At 41.8% G+C, this 23509-nt stretch overlaps 1 protein-coding gene across 3 annotated transcripts in view; it reads right to left on the bottom strand.

Moving 5' to 3' along the window:
- The window catches only part of CPLX2 (complexin 2), a 149017-nt gene that overhangs the window by 19401 nt on the left and 106107 nt on the right, over window positions 1-23509 (bottom strand). Inside the window, exon 1 of one of the 3 annotated variants that reach the window (XM_081318627.1) lies at window positions 3821-3959. The exons of the other annotated variants lie outside the window; for them this stretch is intronic. The gene's annotated coding sequence lies outside the window, so the exon portion shown is untranslated. Of the gene's footprint in view, window positions 1-3820; window positions 3960-23509 lie in introns of those variants that run through there. 3 annotated transcript variants of the gene reach the window in all.

The following is a 23509-nucleotide window of genomic DNA, read 5'->3' as shown; positions in this document are numbered from 1 at the left end:
TTTAAAGCAGCATCAAGAAATGTTACATTGCCAAACCTGCTAGTAGATTCCCCCAATTAAAACTATCCTGCAGCTGAAATGCTCCCTCTTTAACATTTTCAATAAATTCATGCACAGAATAAAAACATAATTTTTTTGACCCACCTGATTTAGGCTCTGCTTCCTACTCCCTAAAAAAGGGCTGACTCCTGCTTTCCTTGCTTACACATGTGCTGAACTTAAGAGCTATCTGTATTACATAACCACGCTTTATTTACTACTGAGAAACAAACATATGGTCAAGTTGTGCCGAAGCTGCATTTTTTCTTTATGAACGTACTTAGGTGATACAATATGAAAAAACAAACACATTGTATATGTAACAGGTGCGTAAAGGTTGGACTGTAGTTTTTAGTTTTTGTATCTATAAAAGTCAAATAGGACACACGTAGTAAGTAAAGGTCCAGCACAGAAATAAGCACAGCACTGAATTTGAGCCAAGATTCTCAATTCTTCTCTAACTCAGCCCTGATTTCAATATACTGAAACATACTGAAATATACTAATATACTAAGGATATAGTGAATGAATTTTACACATCAGCAATTTTGATATCAACAGAATTTTGGTAAATGGGCACACTAATAATCCTCAGTGAGTATGAGCAGTTAATGTGTAAATGGGGACATTAACATCCAAAGTCATCCCGAGTTTCCTCTCAAAACTCCCAAGATTGAAAGTTTTGTTTCAAACAAAACCCAATATTTCTATGAAATTATTTACGAGAGGCACATGAGTTCCTATGACAACATGCACACCCAGCACACAATTGATGCTGTTATTGTTAAACAGTGGTTAGAAGTTAATGAAATATCAAAAACTGTAGAATATTCTAAGAGTTAGTGCATGCCATGTTAGATTGAGTAGGAATGCTAAGCAACATTTTGTAGGATCCACACTTATACATTATCTACAAATAATATGCTGTAAGATACATGAAAAGAGATACAAGTACAAAGATGCTTATAAAATTAACATGCTACAAAAGTAAGAAACCAGAAGAGGTGCCTCAAATAATTTGAAAGCCATAACAACCATGATCTGAATGAAGGAGGCAAGCTAGTTTGTGCTCTGGAGAACTGTTTGCACACAAAATATAATCCATTTGTTTTATATGGCAGGGAGATTCCTCCCCCCACCCCCAATTACCCAAAGTATTACAATTGTGTGGGATCCATATCTGTGAAATAAGCTTTTCAAGAAATATTCTAGGTAGGAAAATGGGCAGGAGGATGAACTAAAAGCAGCCCAGAGAAACTATACAATTGCTTTTTCTTGGAGTATTTCATGGAAAGACTGGGTCTGAAGGTATTGGTTGATATTGGTATAAAAAAAGAAACATATCACTCAAGGGCTTTTTTTAAAAAAAGTTGTATTTGACATACTTTATGAGTGTCATATATGAATATTCACATACACACACATACACGCGAATAGAAAATTGAGACGGAGAGATTCCCTATTTTATTTTTTTGTTTTTTTCCCTGCTGAAATCTGAAGAATTTTGAATCTCTGAGCCACCTTGCTAGGGGTCAGCGAGTCTTTCTCTTGCTGATTTTCTTAATATCTCAGGAGTTTGAAGATGAGATATTGCACCATTTGCAAGCTCCAACTGCTGGAAGGAGAAAGTGAGGTAAAAAGAGGGCGGGTTGGTGGTGGTAATCCACTATGAAGGGAAGCACGGGAGTCATGCAGCAAGAGCTTTCAGAGGGTTGGGGCAGAAAAGATGACTGGGGGGGGGAGTCCAGATGGCTTCAGTCCCACCAGCTGAACCTCACTGACTAAAGGAAAAGAATACTACTGGGAACCTTAGGGTTCATTTCTCACAAAGCTGTCTGGCTGGACAGAGAAACTCTGTTCATTAGTTCATTAGTTCTCTAGCAGATGAATTAAAGCCATGGAGAGCAGAGACCTCCAAAACAAGAAACACCTGGGGGAGGTCAACCGCAAGCAGCCCCTGGGCAAAACATAAAAGTGGGCGTGGCTGGAAGTCTCCTTTTCCCTAACCGAATAAAGATACGGACACAAGTTCTCCAAATACCTCACCCCAGGATTTTGTCTCATTTCCTGAGCCAGAGGAGCAAGTGAAGGAAACCCATGGAACGTTTTCCCAGGTTTTTACTTTTGTGCAGCTAAAGCTGTACTACTTATGATCCTGAAGATGGGCTTTTTCTGGCTTTTCAGTCCACCACAGTTTGGATAATGTCATCCAACAAATGTAACATTGAAGAGATATTGTGTACTCAAATGACGGATAGGGAAGGGAGATGGTGGCGGCTAAAATCTACAATCTTGTTAGGGTTGAGCCAAAGCTGGTTCTTCTCCATCCAGACCCAGACAGCCTTGGCAGCGTCACTTGGCTGGCCTGGGATTGAGTATCGCCAGCATTTCATTCCTGTCAGTGAGAAGCCTCCCATCTGGACAGAAGCCTGTCCTATTGCCCTTCTGTAAGGCTGGGAAGACACGGCCCTCCTCCTGGGCACTGGGTTGGGATGTTAGCAGGGCAGTTCTGACATGGGCATATCCGCCTGGTGGTTTATTATGAGCATCGAGCATCGACGCAGTTTTAGGTTTTTTTTTAAAAAAAACGAATTTGCTTTTGTTTGCCATTCAGAGGCTCTTAGATAGCTGGATTAATAAATGAAGTGTTTCCACCTCTTGTTCACTGGCCACCTGTCTCATATCTCCAGAGTTTGCCTTCCTATCAACGAGCAGGTGCAACAATTGTTCATTTATTTCCACGATTCACCTTTCACTGGCCGGTTCCAAACTACCAGGATGACGGTGGGAGTTGTGGGGAATACAGGTGCACAGAGCAAAAGGAGAAATTGGCAGAGCAGCCATCCGAGCCCTGTGGACCGACTGCAGGTGGAGCGTGTGTGTCAATCTTTCTGGGACTTTCAGCATTTCCTAGTGCTCATGGAGGGGGGTGGGGGAGGGTGTCAATCCACCGCTACCAGGTAGGTCGGTGCCTTCTCGTTTGCTTGGAAGACCGCGTGTGACAGGTTGTAGGCAAGTTAACCGCACTGCACACGACACCCCTTTTTTCTCCTCTCCCTTCAGTTTTCACTCTCTTAACTTCTCCCGGTCCATTTCTCCCGCTCCTGATACACGGCGGAGACCGTGCAGTTTTCCCTCACCTTCCCTCTCCGCATCCCGCATTATCCAACCACCATCCGCACTGCCGACTTATTCAACATGCAGAGCAGGAAGCTCGCGGCTCCGATCCGCCCCGGGTAGCGGGCAGAGACCGCAGCCTCCCTGCTGGGTCTGCCAGCCTCGCTTCCCGCCAACGAAGCAGGGAGCTCAGTCCAGAACTTGGGACAGCTCCTTCCCGGGGAAACTCCCGGCTTCCGGCGGGGCGATTCCCAGCACAGCCTCCAGGCAGCGGACACAGAGAGGCGGCAAGCTGGGACCCTGCCCGGCGCGCTCTGAGAACTCGGCCCGCGCGCTGCAAGTTCCTGCTCAGGGCTTTAACTAACCGAGGCGAGGAGCGCTGGCGGGGCAGCCCCGAAACCTCTCGCCCTACTCAGCCTCGCCCTACTCAGCCTCGCAGAGAGGCTGTTGCGGCAAGAACGTACAAAACACCCTCACCAACCCTCGGTTTCGCCACTCCACACACCCCCCCCACCCCGGCCAGGGCGAGCTTCCCGAGGCGACTCTTGGCTCTGCGGGTTCTTCCCTGGACGCTCCGCGGCTGGAGAGAACCCTCCGTCCGTCCCCTCGCGGCCCGCCCCTGCCCTTCCCGCGGGGCTCCCGCCTGGCCCGCTGGCCCACTCACCGCAAGCCCGCGGCCGGGAAGAGGGAAGGGGCTGCTTCTCTTCAGTCCCGCGGCGCCCAAAGCCCGCCTCCCGCAGCCTGACGGTACCGCTCCAATCACTCCCCTGCAACCCTGACGCGCCTGCCCGTCTGTCTCTCTCCCCGCGCTGCCTGACGGAGTGGGCCGGCTCATGATGCTGGGGATCCTGCGAGGGGCTCAGCCTCTTCGGTCTCCCTGGCTGGGACCAACGCGCGGCTCGCTCTGCCCCCCACCTTCGCATCTCCCCGCCAAGGGCATTCCTCCTTTCCCCCTCCTCACGTCTCCCCTTTCACCCCACCCCGCCCCACCCCCGCCCGGCTGGTGAGTTGGGGCGAGTCCCCACCCTGTGACCTCTCATTCTCCCACTGCTCTAATCCCAGATGGGGTCCCCCTTTGGGAAGATGGCACCATGCAACCGCTGAGGGAGCAAAGTCGAGAGCACCTGGCATCTTTAGTCATAAATCCAACTAAAGAGAAACTAGAAAGACTTGAATCGCCAAAATGAACAACTGGCAGGAAGTGATGGGGGGGGGGGCGGTGAGAGCTCTTAGAAGCCATGTAGAGTAGCCTTCTCAACCGATGGCTCATTTGGCTCTCTCCCCCCCCCCCCGGCAATTAGGCAGAGCCACTGACACGGACCGCTGGCACTTCGGAGGGAGTATTCCACCAGCCCCCCCCCAAGCGTATGGCTGGGTGTGGGTGTAACAGGTCAAGGATGCCAGTAGGGGAAACCGCTATCACTTTGCAACTCCTGAGACTGGTGTCCGTGGACCCCTTTGGTCTTCTGCAAACCTTAAAGATGATTGCAAAATATTGAGGGACAAGGCAAGGACAAACCCACACCCATACCAGGGGGGGAAAAAACCAGTCTTACTAAAAGTGTCAGGCTGCAGCTAATTGAAGCAGCGGGATACAGTTTGCCCAAGCAGAAATCACATTAGCCCTTTCTTTCCCTATTCAAGAACTCCCAGGGAGCAAGCCAGCTGGTCAAAAGCTTCTCTGGTCACTAGTGGGACTTTCAAGAATTCAACAATTGCCGTGGGGAGGATCTGGTATTTTTCAGACAGATCCTCTGAATCTAAAAAGCTGAATTTCATCTCACTTTAACAGGGTTCCCTGAAGGACGAACTCTGGTGTGCCACTATCCTTCACCTCATTTGTAGCACTGGGATAGTAATCATGATTCGTATGAAAGAGATGAGACTGAGCAAAAAATACATCACAAGAAAAAAAAAAGAGAGAAACAATTTCCTAATCTCTTTACTTTAAGGAACCTCAACAGGTGGCAGCATCTGACTGACCTGTCTAGGTTTGCAGGCTGAGCCCTGGTTAGTCCTTGGTAAGAAAGTAAGAAATTCCAAGCCCAGAGCATGATTTTTAATTTTTTTTACACGTGTGTTCATGGAGTCACCAGTCGTTCAGCCAGCTCAACTTGAGGATATCTTTAATTTCTCTCTCTCTTTTTATGGAAGGATTATTTATTCTTAAAGTTTGACTAAGCAGCTGGCACAATTAGTATGTAAAAGAAGCTCAGATTGTGACTCCATGGATGTGCACAGACAGTGTCCTTGAGGGCAATGTGGAAGGGGTTCCTTTTTCCTAGGCAGGAGTTTCCTTGATTTTCTAGTTGGCAGGACTGCCTATAGGCCTGGTGGTATGAAGGACTCCTTCTGGGCAGGAATAATGGGGATACTTGTCGGGTATCAGGAGAAAATTGTGGGGCACTGATTAACAATCCACCATGACTGGGAGAACAAAATGCTGAGGTTCTTTCAGGTAAAGAGCATAGGAAATGGTTTATCATTACAGGTAGTCCTCGAGTTACGACCATGACTGAGCCCAAAATTTACCTTGCTAAGTAAAACATTTGTTGGGTGAGTTTTATGACCTTTTTACAACCCCATTTTATGACCTTTCTTGCCACAGTTGTTAAGTGAATCTCTGCAGTTGTAAACTTAGTAACACGGTTGTTAAGTGAAACCGGCTTCCCCATTGACTTTGCTTGTCATAGTCACAAAAGGTGGTCACCTGACCCTGGGACACTGCAACTGTCATAAATATGACTCAGTTGCCAAGCATCTGAATTTTGATCAGGTGACCCTGGGGATTCTGCAATGGTCGTAAGTGTGAAAAACAATCATAAGTCACTTTTTTCAGTGCTGTTGTAACTTTGAACACTCACTAAATGAACTGTTGTAAGTCGAGGACTGCCTGTATTATTATTTTGCTGTTTTGCATGGAACATGCATTGCCTCTTTTTTCCTAACATATTTATATCCTGTCCAGATTCTCTTTTGATTTTTGGTTACAATGGATTAATGTGGCTCTACTCCTACAAAGTCCTGAATATTAACTCTGGAAGCTGGTTGTTGAATACCAGGGTTACAATTAATCCAGAAAGGTAATAAGATATAAAAGTAGAAAAATTGCATTATTTAAAAGCCTTTTGCCTTTGCTCTTGGAATCTGACATTCTCATGCTAGTTCATTATAATTTTGTTATGTCTTCAAGATCAGCTGAATTAACCAATTGCAACAATTATTCTTTTATACTTCAAATACAATCCTAAAAAGTGCTACCAAGAATGGCCTTAAATTTGAATTGTTCAAGAAGATGGCATGCAAATGTTAGAATTAATTAACTAGCAAAATTCAAGCTGATCTGTTCCTCTTTTTTCCCCCCTCTAGCTTTCTTTTTGTAGTTGTATACGTAAAAGAAAATCATGCATACAGTACACACATCCATCCCTCCATAACCATCCTGCTATTTATTTTTCAGGTAAGCAACATTATGCAAAGTCTAGAAGAGAAGAAAAAAATATATGGAAACCTTTAGAAATTCAAGGCAAGAAACATGGTTAAAAAAGAAGAAAAGGGTCTGTAGCTAAACCAGGTTTAGCTGTACCTTCCAAGTTACATTTGGGCTTTACAAACCATCCTTTCTTCCTCCACATTTATATATCACTTCACACACATTGTATTTTGTTCTTTAAATTCTGTCACCTCCCTCTTGGGAATATTATTGTCTCCACCCAACACAGAGTTTCTCATCCCTCTGTATCTTCTCAACCCGTTCATTCTTCCTTCGTATATTTTGTTTTGAGATTTTATTATTCTCTCTGTATGACCAAAGCATTTCTGAGTACTTCTTTTCTACTGAACACTTTTGCATTCAGTACACATTCGTTCCAGAACCATTCAGGCTTGACCTCCTCCTCTCTTCTGGTTTTATCACATACTACTTTAAGTCCTCCATTCCCACACAATTTAGTTTTTGTTAATCCTGCCGCATTCCGCATTTATTTCCATATAACATAATGGGCACAAGCACGCTTCTGCAGGAGTTTTCACTTATTTCAATAACATATAAACAATGTCAAGACTCTTTTCATTTTTTCTAGTTTTAATAAATGTCCTACCAAATTATACAAATGCATTTATTATGCTACACTTTCGCCATGAATACGTAATTTGCAATTGTTCACTCTGTTCTCTACAGAGTTACTTGATCTTGGGTGCACTACATTATAGATTCACACGCTTTGTTGCATTAGAACCATGGAAGATTTTCAGAGGTCATCATGTCTAACTCTCTGCTCAGGAAAGATCCACCACAGATGATACTGTATCCAGACACTTTGGAAGAGCTCTAGTGATGGGAACCTTACTTTATGTGGAAGAGCTGGTGGACAGCTCTTATAGATAGGGAGTTCTTCCTGATGTGTAGCCTGAAATACCTTCCTTTAAAAATTAACCTATTGTTTCTGGTCCTTCCCTTTGGAGGAACAAAGAATAACCCGTTCTTTCTATGTGACAATATATTAAATATTTGAAGACTGTGACTTTTAATATTAACTGTTCCTCGCTCATTTTTTGTAATTATCCTTTTCTCTATATACATGTTATGCAATATCTGTCAAAAAAATTTTTTTGGCATGCACATTCTCTTAGTGCTTTTCCTCATCCTCAGCCCTTTCACCTTATCATTCCTCCTCTTCATTTCTGTACTTCATAGCATAATTCTTTTTCTTCTGTGAAAATGAAAGCTGTTTTAACATCCTTTTTCCTTGTCTGCTTTCTATTCATTCAGTTGAGATTTCTAATATTTTTTTCATACAGGACTCATACTTACTCTCATTGTGGTCATTATATTTACATTTTAATTTCTTTCACTTCTTTGATTTTCTTTCTTATGAATGGTTCTGAAGATCTACTAGTAACACTACCTTATAATCATCTGTTCAGGTCTCCAAATATTCCAGTCAATTTTTCCTGAATATTCTTTTTTCTGTTCTTACCCATCCATTCGTAACAACTAACAGAATATTTCCTCCTGTCCCCCCAGATTACATTCATTCAACCACTTGGACAATTTTTTATCAAAACCCATATCTGGTTCTCCAATATTATGTGCCCTCAAGTCATTTTTCACTCTATATTGTAATGATGGACTTTAATTCATCACAACTGAAAAGTACGAAACTGAAGACAACTGATGTAAGGTTTGAGCACCTTGAACTGTTTCCCCCAAAAGTTCAACCAGACCTCCAAAAGTTCAGCCTGAAATGCAATTATGAACAACAAATCATTTTGGTGCGCCAGTTGCGGCCCTATCTGGACCAGGATGCCTTGCGTACAGTCACTCATGCGCTCGCAACCTCTCGTCTGGACTACTGTAATGCTCTCTACATGGGGCTACCCTTGAAGACCACTCGGAGGCTCCAACTGGTGCAGAATGCAGCCGCGCGAGTTGTGTTGGGAGTCTCCCGATACTCCCATGTTACACCTTTGCTCCGCGAGCTGCATTGGCTGCCGGTTGCCCTCCGGGTGAGATTCAAGGTGTTGGTAATGACTTACAAAGCCCTATATGGCATGGGTCCGGATTACCTACGGCAACACCTGCAGCCGGCGTCAACTTCCCTCCGTCCAGTGCGCTCCAACTCCTCAGGGTGCCTCCGATCAAAGAATGTCGATTGGTGGCCCCCAGGGGGAGGGCGTTCTCTGTGGGCACGCCAGACCTTTGGAACCGCTTGCCAGTCGAGCTCAGGATGGCCCCCGACCTTCGTTCCTTCTGGCGGGATCTAAAAACTTATTTATTTGAGCAATCCGGCCTGGTTTGATGGGTTAGGGTCGGGGTTTTAACATAGTTTTTAATCATTGTTTATATTGGGCATAATATTTAATTGTTTTTTAACTTTTGTACTTCATTTTTATATTTATTGCCCTGTACACCGCCCTGAGTCCTTCGGGAGAAGGGCGGTATAAAATTTTAATAAATAAATAAATAAATAAATAAATTTCTCTGGAAATCTGAGGTGGTCCTGTCTCAGTGCTTTTTTTTTTGTAAAAATAAAAAAGGTGCCGGAACTCACACACATCATATAACCCGCCTTGCCAGCCCTTCAAGGTTCCATCCAAAAAAGGTGCCAGAATGTGATAAGGATTTAAATTCCAAGGTATATCCTTCCCTTCCCCTTCCCTTTCCTTTCTTCTGTCCTTTCCTTCCACTTCCTTTACTTGCTTGTTCATTTATTTATTCCTGTATTTATAAAAGTAATTCACGTAATTCCATCTCTCCAAAGATGACTGGTTATAATTTAAATGACAGTTCTAAGAGTGCGCAGGTTTTCCTACTAGTTCTGGATTTTTCTGTAAGAACAAGAATGTTGTGTAAAAGGTAAAGGTAAAGGTTCCCCCGCACGTGTGTGTTAGTTGTTTCCGACTCTAGGGGCCGGTGCTCATCTCCGTTTCAAAGCCGAAGGGCCAGCGCTTGTCCGAGGACGTCTCCGTGGTCATGTGGCCGGCATGACTAGACGCCAAAGGCGCACGGAACGCTGTTACCTTCCCACCGCAGTGGTCCCTATTTTTCTACTTTCATTTTTACGTGCTTTCGAACTGCTAGGTTGGCAGAAGCTGGGACGAGTAACAGGCGCTCACTCTGTTACGCGGCACTCGGGATTCGACCCGCCAAACTGCCGACCTTCTGATCGACAAGCTCAGCGTCCTAACCCACTGAGCCACCGCGTCCCTAATGTTGTGTAAGAAGGTGCTAAAAAGTGAGGTGTGTGCACACTTTTTGCTAACTCACGATTAATGTTTCTGTGCAACACTCTTCCGAACAGCTGCTGATCTGAGGAGCCACTGGGGCTCAAACAATTGGCTTCTATCAGCCTGAGGGAATATCCTCCCTCACTCCCTTTGAACAGTAGATTCCCACATTTTAAACCAGCAGCTTTTAAAATTGTAAGATATACAATTCATTGTAACAACATAATGTGTATTGCAAAATAAAATGAAATAAAAACAGCATACTTCATACTTCTAGGTATTTTGATCACATTGCACAGTGGATTATCAGCTGTATTGACCCCAATTTATTGCTGGGCTTGGTGTAAAGCTGTTATTTTAAGATTTAAAATAACTTGGGACCAGGTTATTCTTATTTCTGTCTCTGAATATATTTGAACCCTCTTTAGAAACTCTGCTCCAGTGCTCCCTTCAATAAAGTGGGACAAATAATGACTGGAATGGGATCTTTTTGACTATGGTGTTCTGCTTTTACAACAATCTTTTCAGAAATTATTCCTTGCAACCACACTTTTATATGTCCAAGTTTTAATGCCTTTCCAGTAAGATCAGATAGAGTTGGTATGTTCTGGATCCTGTTGATTAAAAAGTGTAAACTTGTGGAACCCAGAATGTGAATCTTCTCTTTGAAGTGTCTTCCTCCCTGATACTCCTCCCTGAGATTCCTGTGTCTCCCATCCTAATGACATTCAGAAAATCATTAAACACTTGGTTGTTTTCTTATGCCTTGAGATAGGGTGGCTGGCCCCTGGTCTGGGTTTTATTTGAATCAGTAGAGTGTAGTCTTATGGTTGGTTGTGATTTCCCCGCCCATATAACTTGTTTTTCCTCTTTTAATTGCCCAGAGTCATTAAAGACATAGGCACTCACACTATTCTTTTCAAAACCAGATAAAGACCTATTTATTCAACCAGAACTCTAAAATTACGGATGCCTTTTATTTTAAACCTCTTTGCTCTGAAATTATACTTCTTTCTGAACAGTAATAATTTTATTGATTTCAATTGTACTTTAATGCTGTTAGTGCTCAAAGAAATTGTATTTTAGAGAAACCTAACAAGAAACTAAGAGAAAGGAAATCTCTTTTGTGATGTATACCTTCTGAAAAGGAAGGGCCAGATAAGGAGTCCTATAGCTTGTTCATTGGTTCAAGTCACTTAATGGAGTATGCATCATTATTCATACTCTCTAATCAGCTAATTTGTTTTTTTTAAAAAAGCCAGACCTTATGGCTCTTTCCTGGTTTACTCATTTCATATCTGCAGGACCATAACAATCAGAAAAGAAATAGTGAGGGGCATAACAAGGAACATATATCTTTGAAACAGCAGGTTTAGGCTCCTCTTATTTAGGGGGTGAGCATTTCAGCTCTTAAAGGTATCTGCTTACAAGTAAATATTCAAATTCATCTAGGGGTAAATGTGCAGTGAACTCCCTTGTTTAAAAATAGCACAGGATTCAGAACATCATGAGAAATGTCACGGTATAAGGTCTGGCAAGGCAGTGGCTAGTGCTGGCATCATCTCTGACATGGGAAGAACTTGAGACCTGCTGAAATTGCAGCTGGCATTCCATTTCTTCATTTTGTAGGGTGGTTCCATATAGTTGAAATGTAATTCATATACTCTCTGATGCCTACTCCTCCCCGTTATGCCTCTTTCTCCACATACTCTGCTCCATTGGCCATGGATTGTGTAAATTAAATATCAGAGCCTGCAACCCTAGACAGAAATTAGTAAGAGGTAAGCCCCACTGAGCTTAGAAGAATTTGTTTCTGAGTAAGCATTTCTACCACTGTGTGCACATCTGCATGAATGTTTATAATGCTGAATGATATTTGCTTTCTTCTCTTATGCTTGCTTTGGATTTTGGAATGCCAGCTTTTTAGGGTTTACTATTCCTAAAAATATGAATTTGTAAAAATTAATGAATCTAGAAGCTGTTATTGCTGGGCAATATTATTGTAATGATGCCTACTGAGTCACAAAGTGTTGGAAGTGAATGAATGAACAAAAAAAATGACAGTAAAATGGATCTAAGGTATATTCAACAAGTTATGTCATTACAATCAGGGTAAAAATACCCATTTTTCTCTAATAAAGAATTTATTTAAGATAAAGCAGCATGTCTATTATCCCAGAGAGCAGTTTAGCATGCCAAACCTGGAAGCGTTATAACATCAACTTGTCTCTCCATAAAAACAGATTTGTTCCTTAGCCACAATGAAGTTATCTGAAAAAGCACTATTCCCTTTTGCATAACTAATGGACCATGGCAAGAAATACAAGGTAGGTTTCTTTAAGAAACTGTGGAGATGGTGATGGCTTTGGAAGAAAGATTAACGAGATAGTGATGTTATTCATTTCCTTGAGCAGGAAGGAGAAAGATGATGAAAAACCTCCCATCAACCACTGCTGCAACCTGAGGACTGTTAAATTCTGCACTTGTTTTTGTCAGAGCCTTTCACTTAATGGTTGGTGCACATAGCAGAGCATTACAAGGAGAGAATTTGGAAGTTGATTAAAACAATCCCTATGGGAATCTCTAGAGATACAAGTTATTTGTGATGATAGGCACAGATACAGTGGAAGGACTAAACCTAAGAAAGCACTCTTCGATGAAACATGGTTGAATGCAATCACTCAGCTACAGCTCTGTGGTGTTTTACTACCTAACTACCTCAGATGTCTGGCTGCAAGACACAATTGAATTATCAAACAGTGCCAGCCTAGCAGAAGCTACAATCTTACTCTATATCACTATTAACACAGCTAGTGCTTACAGGCCCTGGAGGCAACAGAAAGAAGGAGGAAGAAACAGAACCCAAAGTGGGTTTCCCTTCTGCACATGTTTAATGGAACTGAACCAGTGTCGAAAGAAGCGAGTCACTGAGACAAGCGGGGGAATGATCCAGCAATTATCTCCTGCCAGCTTCCTACTCACATTAGGACTGTTGCAGAAAAGTTATTTTCTCTGTCCCAGGTACTGATGCTTAGGGGGAAGCTACAGTAAGGAAAACATAACCCCAGAAGAGCAGATGAATGGCTTGAAGACAGGTTGGTCAAAGCAAGCTGCCCGTAAGCAGAATTCAGATGTAATAGATGATGGATAATCCTGCTCAGGTTTTGCTCATATAAATGTGTACTCATTGGGGGAAACATTTTCAAAAGGGCAGATTTGGATAATAAGCATATAGAGCCTCCCTTTAAGCAAGCCCTACCGGAATAAAAGGCTTTTGATATGAGAAACATGCTGTTACATAACTACCCAAAATGGCTTATGCAAGAGACATTTCCAGCACCACTTCACTTCCTGAGAATGAGAAATGTAGGAGATTCCCAGTGATAGACTTTATTGCCTTACACAAAGAGCAGAATCCAATGGCAAAGAGGTGCAAATCTATGCTACGTATGCTTAAATTTAGTTTATGGGAAAGAATCGGGGTGGAGATAAGTTCAAGCTACCAAAGGAATTGGAGTAAAATACATGTTTTTCCAGCAATGATTCCATTTAAAACGTTTACATTCCCTGCATTTCGGTTTGGACTACAACTCAAAGCGTATTTCCTTCTCATGGATCGAGCTTTCTGAAATACTGCTTCATTGGTGCACGTTACGCAGATTTTTACTGTGAACTACATTCTAAACGAGGTCTGCCTGCCAAAGCGACTAACAGAGGAATGGCTTTCAGTTTGAAAATAGGAAAGAATCCCTCAATTGTCCCTTTTTTCTGGGTCTCATTTTTCCAAGGTTAGGTTGCTTCAACCAGAGGCTGCATTTTTTAAAATTGGAAAATTTATGAAACGTTTCTCCAAACAAAATTTTGTATGCACTATGTCCTAATTTACCCAGATCTGATAAGTTTCCCAACATCTACATGTTCCCCAGTATAATGTATTTTGGTGTGTATATTTTTGGGTTGTGATATTTTTCACAACTGAAAAACTCAAGACTGATATTTCTGTTCCAACTTGGCAACAGTCAGGAAGTGTGAATTGAATAACTTTGTACTTCGATGGAATTTGAACAAATTCTGTTCCTTTCCCCTACTCTCTCTTTTCTGTGGGCTGAATATCCAGGATCAGTTCTGCTGCAGTGCTTGAGAAGTTACTGGCATTTGTACTTTGAACAGCTTCATTAGAAACACATCCAGTAAACAGGATTCCATTTATTTATTGCCAAATTCAGTTGCTGACTCAATTTTTTGTCCAGTAGAAAGGCTGATTGCCAAAATGCAGCCCATGGATGAGAAACTCAGCCCCTTTTACAGCCGTCTCCATTTCCCAATATTAATTTCTTCCAGTACCTTGCTCTGAGGTAACATGTCCTCTGCTTTCCTGCTATGATGCTGCTGTCAAGAGCAGTGGCCAATAGCCCCTGAATTAAACTCATTAATGAACAGGACTATGAAATCCTTAACATGGTATTACTGTCAGCATTCTCACTGATATCAGAAAGACAAACCCTGATAGACAAAATAGAGCAGCTGCATTCTCTTTTTCCATTAGTCCAGTCAAACAAACCCTCCCCTTAGAAAGGAGAACAAAAGCCGAACCTTCTGGAGCCAGCAAGCAATCCAATAATCACCAGCAAAACTATGGGAGCAAGCTATGAATGGAAAAAAAACAAACGACATTTTGTAGGGGTGACAAGCTTTTGCAAGAGCCACGGTGGTGCCTGTGTAGATCATGCCCCAAAGTGTCACTCTTCTCGCTTCAGCCTTCGGTTCTGTGACAACAATTAGACGACTTCATGTTATGTGGGACATGAACTTCCTGGATGTTTTTTTCTCTCCCCCCCCCAAACTGAAGGGCAGTTAGTGTATGTGTGTGCATGCATCCATTTCTGTGGAGAAATAGCAGAGGTAATGGAGAAAGCTATTTAACCTGCCTGCCTTTGTTTTGCTTTCCCCTTTGCACATTTGCCCAATTAAACAGTCCTCTTCAGACTACAGTCTGTCTCACTGGCGTGCATTTTTTCACAAGCAAACACACAGAGCAACAAGGGGGTATTTTTAACTGAGAAACTGCACAAGGGATCTCCTGTAAACATTTAAACAACCCTCAGATCTCCAGAGAAATGATTTGCTCTTCATAGTTGCATTTGAGGCTGAACTTTTGGAGGTCTGGTTGAACTTTTGGGGAAAACAGTTCAAGGTGCTGAAGCCTTACATCATTTGTCTTCAGTTTCATGTTTTTCACTTGTGATGAATTAAAAGTCCATCATTACAATACAGACTGGCCTTTGAAAATGAAGACACATGTGGTTTAAGATATCTTGAGAACACTTCATTGGGGGTTTGTGGCATTGGATCAGGCAAAGACATTCAGTTTGATAACTCATTTGCTACAAGTAGTCCTCAACTTATGAGCACAATTGAACCCCAAATTTCTGTTGCTAAGCAAGATAGTTAAGTCAGTTTTGCCCTATTTTATGACCTTTCTTGCCACAGTTGTTAAGTGAAACACTGCAGTTGTTAAGTTAATAAAACAACAGTTAAGTGAATCTAGCTTGCCCATGGACTTTGCTTGACAGTGCAACTATCATAAATATATGCCAGTTGCCAAGTATCCAAATTTTGATCACATAATCATGGGGATGCTGCAATTGTCATACGTGTAAAAAATGGTCACAAGCCACTTTTTTCAATGCTGTTGTAACTTTGAGTGGTCACTAAATGAATGGTTGTAAGTGGAGGCCTACCTGTAATGGTATATGAGAATGGCATTGAGAGACAGGAGGAAAAGCTGCAGCTTAGAAAACTGTCATGCAAAATGTATCTCAGCCCACAGAAAGGAGTGGGAAGCAGCTGAAAAAGGACACTCCTTAGTTTTCTGGAAAGTAGAAGTAAAGGAGGGGAGAAATACTTTCAGACTTGTGAGATTCTGTTACTGTAACCTCACAATAAAAGTAATGTTAGTACCCATGGTTGATGCTCCTTTCTGGATTACCTTGAAGGGCTGACATTTGCATAGCATCCCAGCCCTGGCTTAAAGATGGCCCATCTACCATTTGTCAAGGACACATCCTCACAAAGGGCTTCCATATTGTTGCCAGCCTGTTGCTGAAGCAGGCTGAAGTTGGATCAGAAAGATCCAGCAGGAAAGTGATGGAAGAAGATCTCCTACGCAGACATTCTGTACTGCATATAGGATGAGTCTTCAGAGGACTGGTGATCTGCTGGGATCTACCTGGCTCATTTTCAGGACCTTTCCCTACTTTCTAAAACAGATGAAGGACTGTGTGCCTTTGTCCCCAGTTTTACTGTGGCTGCCAGAGAGAACAGGCATCTTTTTAATACAGTTATATCCTGTTCTTTTGTTTTCAGTATAAAGGCAATTATTCACCTTTTGGGAAATCAGATGTAGGGTTTTCCATGGATATTCCCATTTGTAAGCAGGCAGTTGGGCCTCACCAGTAATTTTTACTTAGCCTACAATTTGAGTGTTTAGTCCATACATTTTATCATAATATGCTTAAGATGTCCTCTCTTCCCTTCTCTCCCAGTCACATCAAAAAGTGTACACAGTAAAGGTACTTATAGCAAAGCACTCACCAGATAGTATTGTACAGAGTGATCAGTTAAATAGCAAGCTGTCAGCCAACTATCAGCTGGTAAGAATTGAGAGGCAGGTGTGGAAAGCCTGTGGTACTTTAGTGGTGTCTTCCCTCCTCACCACCTGGCACAGATGGGAAAATAAGAGCAGCTGCAGGAAAACTGAGCAAGGTGGGGAGAGATGACTGAGTTCTGGTGAGCAGAACTCAAGGAGAATAAAGAGAGCTCTTTTGCTACTCTTTCTTTGCAGCGACTCAAAAGAGCTGCTCAGGCCAAATCATCCTCGTCATTTTGCTCCCTTTTAGGCCTCTCCAGGCCTGGTTTGCTGACCTTCATGGCAGCAGCTCTACCAGCCTTGTTGCTGAGGAATGGTGAAATATATGCTAGAGGTTCATTGGATTTCAAACTGTCTTGTGAATAGGAAGAAAAATATGTCAGCCAGGATGTGTGGATAAGTTCCTAGTTGGAGCCAAATATGCTAAAAAAAAAGTTGGTTTCACCACTTTTGATGGTTAATGATATCATTTAAAAAATAATTTTCATGAAATTTCAATCAAATCATAATAGATCTGATATCAACTTCTTTTTATGGGCTTTTGCCCTGCTCCTCTAATGTTTAATTAGATGCAATTCTTCAGGCTTCTTTAGTATTATATCACTTTATTTGTATCTCCAACTTGCTCGTGGCTGCTCTTCCCAAAGCAATGAGGGTAGTTGTAAGTTGAAGTATCTGTCTGATGATCTATCAAGCACAGATGCTGCATCAGGGTTAGTGTGGACCGTTTCTGCAACCTTTTTCCATCTGCATCTCAGCTCAATATTCAGGGAGATCTGCCCACCTTAAGCTTTTTTTGTCATAGAAATACTGTCAGGAGCCTGGCTCTCTCACTCTTTTTTTATTATGGTAATTATTCTTGTTCTCCCTCTTCTGTTGCAAGTTGGGTGGGAAATTATAGGCCTTTTATTCCCTTGCATAGCAAATATTTCCTTTCATCTCTCTTGCTAATTACTTCCTTCCCCTTCATACTATTGTCTAAGCAGCATTAATAATCCAATCCTGAAGGTTCAAGGATTGTAAAACAAAACAGGTAGAGCCATTGCTGGAAATAAACCTCATACACTCCAGAAGATCAGGTTATCTTTTAAATTCAAGGATTACCTTTCAAAATAAAGCAATAGGACCATGAGTCCTTAGGCTACTTCTGTTATAGCCCAGAGATTTACAAAGAGAATTGCCTATTTGTAAGAATTCTTCAAACCTTTGCCTCATATGCTTTAAGCAATCCAGATCCAAATGATTTTCTAATTGAGATTGCTGGTAGGTTAATGAACGTCAGTTAGGGAAAAAGGCACAGCTATCTAGAAAGTAATAAAACCACTATGGAGAGTCCCAGGGACACAGAACTATGGAAGCTTGAGAGCTGAATAACTACAGATAGTATCCTAAAAGCACTTGACAGGAATCAATGAATTTAAAGAATCGGCTACAAAGAGAGATTTTGGGGGAAGGTGCCTTTGAATCAGTGTTGACTCGTGGCGACTGCCTGGACAAGTCCCTGCAGTTTTCTTGGCAAGATTTTGAAAATGCTTTTTGCCATTGCCTCCCACCGCTCTACCAGCTGGGTTAGCTTTTCAAAAGCAGGCCATTACTATTTCCCTTTTCTTCCATGGTTGGGTATGGTTCTTTCCCATCTTTAATCTGAATCAGGAAACTAAACTGAAGGAAAAAGCTGGAATCATTGAATTTGCACCAAGGAAGTAAAAGGGGAACCAGTGATTTATTTCTGAAGGCCACCAGCCTTGGCAGAGTTACAGAGGGAAGGTAAGCTTCTTTTGTCTTCCTTTGTGCGTCTGGGGCTTTGTATTCTTTTTAGTGTATCTCCATCTGTGTGTCTGTGTCTGCAGGCACACTTCCATTTAGCCATTAAAGCAGGAAGCAAACAACACGGAAAAGAAGGAAGGAAAAGTTTGTGTTTGGAAGATGCAAATTCTAATGGTTGTAATGTTGAGGGAGACAAGTATAAAAGTGAAGTGCCTGAGGAGATGTTACCCACCGACAGAACCAGCAGACTGAAAGATCAGAGCATGCTAGTAGGAATCACTTAAAAAAATAAATAAATCTGATTCTTCCTTTCTACTTCCAATAGATCCACTGTCACTTGGTCAAACAGCAAGTTTCCTTTGGTTTTTTGATCTAGGCAAAACATTTGATCATTTCAGCCTGAGCTGTGAACTTAGTCTTTAGCTTCTAGTATTCCCCCCTTTCTCTTCCCCTGGAAGCTCCAGGGGAGCTCTACTCTCACCACCACGAATGATACCTCTTGGCCACAATCAGCCAGTGAAGATCTTATGAAAGTACACATCTGGATGCCATCGTACCCTGGGAGGATGGCAGAGCCATTGGCCAAGCCATCTTCTCATCATCCTCTGGGCTCTCCCTAGAGCACAGGTGTCAAACTCGCCACGTCACATGATGTGTTGCAACATATTGTGACTCTTTCTGCATTGCTGGCAATGGGTGGGCGCAGCTTCAGTATGATGAAACTGGCCCACGGGCCAGCAGTTTGACACCCCTGCCCTAGAGGGATTGCTAAATGAAAAACCACCTGAAAAAGGATCTTGTTCTTTCCAGAGAAGTAAATGCTCATTCCACATATTTCTTTTCCTTTCAATCTTGTCACTTTGTGTATGTGGGTAGGGAAAAAGGTTTATTTCTTAAAGAGGAATGATTGTATTAAAAAAAAAAACACCAAAGGGAAGAAGGATTTTAAGCATCCTCCCCCACATACTTGGGTGCTCTAACACCATGGAGATAAGAACCCAGAAGCCAAATTAGCTGCATTAATGGAGTGGGGGAAAAAAATTCTGCTAAAGCAAAGGGACAGCCAAAGTTAGTCTGGCTTAGGGTTCTCAGATGAAAACAGCCCTACATATAAAAGCAATGCAGGTTTGCCTTCCTTTTTTCTATATAGTCTTTTTATTATTATTGTATACTCTTTTTTTAAAATTAAAGATCTTTGCGATCTTTACTGTAAAATTGGTTGCAACTCACTTAACAACCACTTTAGTGCCAGTTGAGGTTGTAAGTTGAAGACTACCTGTAACTACCTCCCCATAAAGGGGGGCTTATATTGTTTTAGATTTTAAATTAGCTACTGACCATAGGATGCACTACATCACTAAATTTGTCTTTATTGGACTCTTCACTGGAGAAATGTGTTGTGAAAATATTACAGTTTGCAGAAATGGTGAAACTGCCCTGACAAACACATACTTTTCTGAAAGCCTGGAACCCCATATGAACTTTCTGCTGAATGAAGAAAAATATATATGAAAGGATGATTTACAGATGTGAAGATTAAGCAAGAAGCAGAATAAATGAGACGATGAGAGACCTCTAAAATATTTAAGAAGTATGAGGGATAATAAGATTGCAATTATCTCTTTAAAAGGTCAGAAGTCAGTTATACAGTATATTTCTTTAGTTTCCTTTTTCTTTTCTTATACATTTTTTGGTTTTTTTTCTTTTGATTTGGCTTTTATTATATGAATTTTTTAATGAATATAAATAAAGTCTGGGTCTCTTTATCAGGATTTGAACTTAAAAGCCTTGCACTTGATGCTTATGCAGTGTATTTAGCTTTACAAGTCTGGGTCTACTTGTCAGTAGCTTAGATAAAGGGAAACTTTATGGAAGCTACATAGTTTATTTATTGATTTATTTAATTAGTTTTCTATACCACCCTATTCCCGAAGGACTCAGGGCGGTTTACAGGGCAGCATATAAAAGACAATTTAAAAAGATAATATAAAATTAAAATGAATTAAATTAAATAAAGCCCAACAATTAAAACAATATTAAAAAGCTAAAACCCCTTCAGTCCAGGCCTGATAGATCGAAAAGCCAGGTTTTCAGGTCCCGGCAAAATGAACACAGATCGGGGGCGGTCCGGAGTTCCACAGGTAAATCATTCCAAAGGGCAGGCGCGCCCACAGAGAATGTCCTCCCTCTGGGGATCACCTGCCGGCACTCCCTAACCGGCGGCACCCTAAGGAGGCCCTCTCTATGGGAGCACACAGGACGATGGGAAGTTGATGCTGGCAGCAGGTGCTCCCTAAGGTACTCTGGACCCATGCCATGTAGGGCTTTATAGGTCATCACCAGCACCTTGAATCTCACCCGGAGGGCAACCGGAAGGCAATGCAGCTTGCGGAGAAGAGGTGTTACACGGGAGTATCGGGAGACTCCCATCACAACTCGCGCGGCTGCATTCTGTACCAGCTGAAGCCTCCGAGTGGTCCTCAAGGGCAGCCCCATGTAGAGAGCGTTGCAGTAGTCTAACCGGGAGGTCACGAGCGCATGAGTTTTTCCTTTCCTTTCCTTTCCTTTCCTTTCCTTTCCTTTCCTTTCCTTTCCTTTCCTTTCCTTTCCCCTTTCCTTCCTCATAATATTTTTTATTGATCTCGATCTTATGACAGAGGCCTCAAAACCACCTCCCTTATGGGGAGGCTTATAACATCTAATTCTATATATGTACAACAAAGTTCAGACTAATTTAAATGGGGGAATTCTTCACATAACAAATAAAATTGGGTTTTATGGAGGACTTCTATTAACAGATTTTGTTCCTGTACTTTTCCTCCTCTGGCTCTTGCTGCCTGGAGCTTTCTTCTTTTTGGGTTGGATTCTGAACCTCAGCTGGGAAGAGAGGACAAATCCATTATTTGCAAAATGGCCAAAGGATGCAGAAAGTGTGGAAAGAAAAAAAATCACACTTTCTCTTATATGTTCCTCTTTCTATGAAATAAAAATAGCCAATCTTTTGATGCTAGGGGACAAGTGGAAATTGAAGTTGTAAAGTGCTCTTATGAAATGCTTGCCTATTGATAAAAATAACTGCCATCGTGAACATGACCATTCACAAATTTAGAAAGTAAATATAGTAGATGAATGTATAACTAAATATGCAGCATCTTTCTCACCATCATAGCTCTAGGATGTATCTTAGCTTAGTTTTGTATTTTTTTTCTCCTAAGTAGATACTTTTCCAGTGAAGGGTTTTGGTTGCAGCCACCAATCTTTTTATTTTCTAAGGAAATCATTGGAACCCCTATGTCATTCCCAGAAATGTAGATGATACTAACAACTTGTAGCAAATCAGCTCTTCCTTATTTTTAATAGAAAGATCTTAAGCAAAACTAGAAAGTTGGCTGAAGCAAGGAACTCAGCAACTACTAAAGGATATATAAGCAGGCACAGTTGATTTATCTCTACTATCTTTGCATGACTTCGATATCTACTCTAACCCAAGAATCTGGGTGGGACATGGTGGTACATTCATCTAAAGGAGCTGTTACAGGGACTTTTGTGTGAAAGTGATTGAAGGAAAAACAGGGTGGAACAAAGTGTTATGAAGTGGGCATCATAATAATATACAAACAATCAAGGGAACAATGTGGTATATTTGCTGTTCTTGTTATATACAAATCTCCTCAACGCATGGGAGGGCTCCAGGCTGCTGAAAAAGTAAACTTTTGGTTCCTACCTATTTGTCTCTATGGACTTGCTGGCCGTTGCTCAGCTTCCTGCTGATTTAAAGGAGGATATATGTTTGTGGAAGGGAGGAGGTTGAGAATACAGTTGTTATTGACAGTACTTTCATTGTTCTTCTTCCCAGATGGTCTTTCTTGCTGATTTTCTGAAATGTAAATGCTTGGATCTAGAAATTCTTGCTGCTGAAAACTCAGTCTGCTATTGTGCTTTTTGCAGCCAGGGGCTAGGTGCAGGACCCAGATTGTTGGGGGCAATAAGCTGACTTTGTAATAATGCCACCCGCCCCCCCCCCCGAAAGCCCTAATAAGCAGGCATATACATAGAATGAAGGCTATTGCTAAGCACATTGATTTGTGCTTAGATTGTAAGCCGCCCTGAGTCCTCGGAGAAGGGCGGGATATAAATGGGTTTAAAATAAAAAAATAAATAAATAAAAATAGAGAATTCCATGCAATCACCCAAAAAATCCAAAAGTGTGACAGAAGGGTTTTAAGTTTCTAGCTTTCATATATGCAAAAAATAAAATCAAACGAAAGACTAGAAAACATACAAGGGATGCTTATTAAAATGTCAGGTGTACTTTCATAAGATCTCACTGGCCAGTCCCGTTTTCCTCATGACAAGGAATAGAAACCAAATAAATGATGCAAAGTCATGAAGTACATTATAAATTCAGTTTGATTGATTACATATTTCAGGTTTCTTGGCTTGAAACAGTGGTTTCTTTTGCAGGACACACATAATTTTGCTTATGGTTGCTAGCATTTTATCTATAGCTTCTGCCTGTCTACAGCCAGCCATGGTGGGGAATATTGGGTGTTGAAGTCCAAGCATCTCAAAGTTGCCAAGGTTGAGACACTCTACTCTAAAATAAGTAGTGTTACCAGCAGAAGAACAGCATGATCTTCTGCTTTTTGTTGTGCATAATAATGTCTTCAGGATACCAATAGGAACACCTTGATGTGGCTTAATTCTGTGGAGAGAGAGATATCTAAGGGCAGTTGTTTATCAGAAAAGTTGAAATGATAGTGTCCTGCCAGGATTGAAAAAGGCTCAGTGAGCCTGATTTTAGCTTGCATAGAACTGCTAGAAGGAAAGCAGAGGCGAATTGATTCTGTGTGAAAAGAGAGAGGCAGTGGGGAGGGGGGCATTTCATTGGGCAGATGCAACATATAGTTGAAAGTTTATGGAGATTCTCAGTCATCCAGTTCATGACTGTCCCAAAGCTGCCTTTTCAGAAGGTAACTGGACTTTGTTTTTCCTTGAAGAGGTTTCGCTTCTCATCCAAGAAGTTTTGGGACAAACACTACCTGGATGACTGAGAATCTCCATAAATTTTGGGATATGGTTGAAAGTCATCAGGTCTGGCCGAAATGTTGGGACAAGGAGGAATCCTTCACAGTACAGTATTGGAACCCATTAGCCTCCAATTGCTTAGCCAGCCCTGTGAATTTCTCAATAATCGGTGCTTGGCTC

This window comes from Vipera berus, assembly GCF_964194415.1.
Source record: "Vipera berus genome assembly, chromosome: 2".
NCBI lineage: Eukaryota > Metazoa > Chordata > Lepidosauria > Squamata > Viperidae > Vipera > Vipera berus.
The sequence above is the reverse complement of the archived record's forward strand: the minus strand, read 5'-3'. Positions and strand labels throughout refer to the sequence as shown.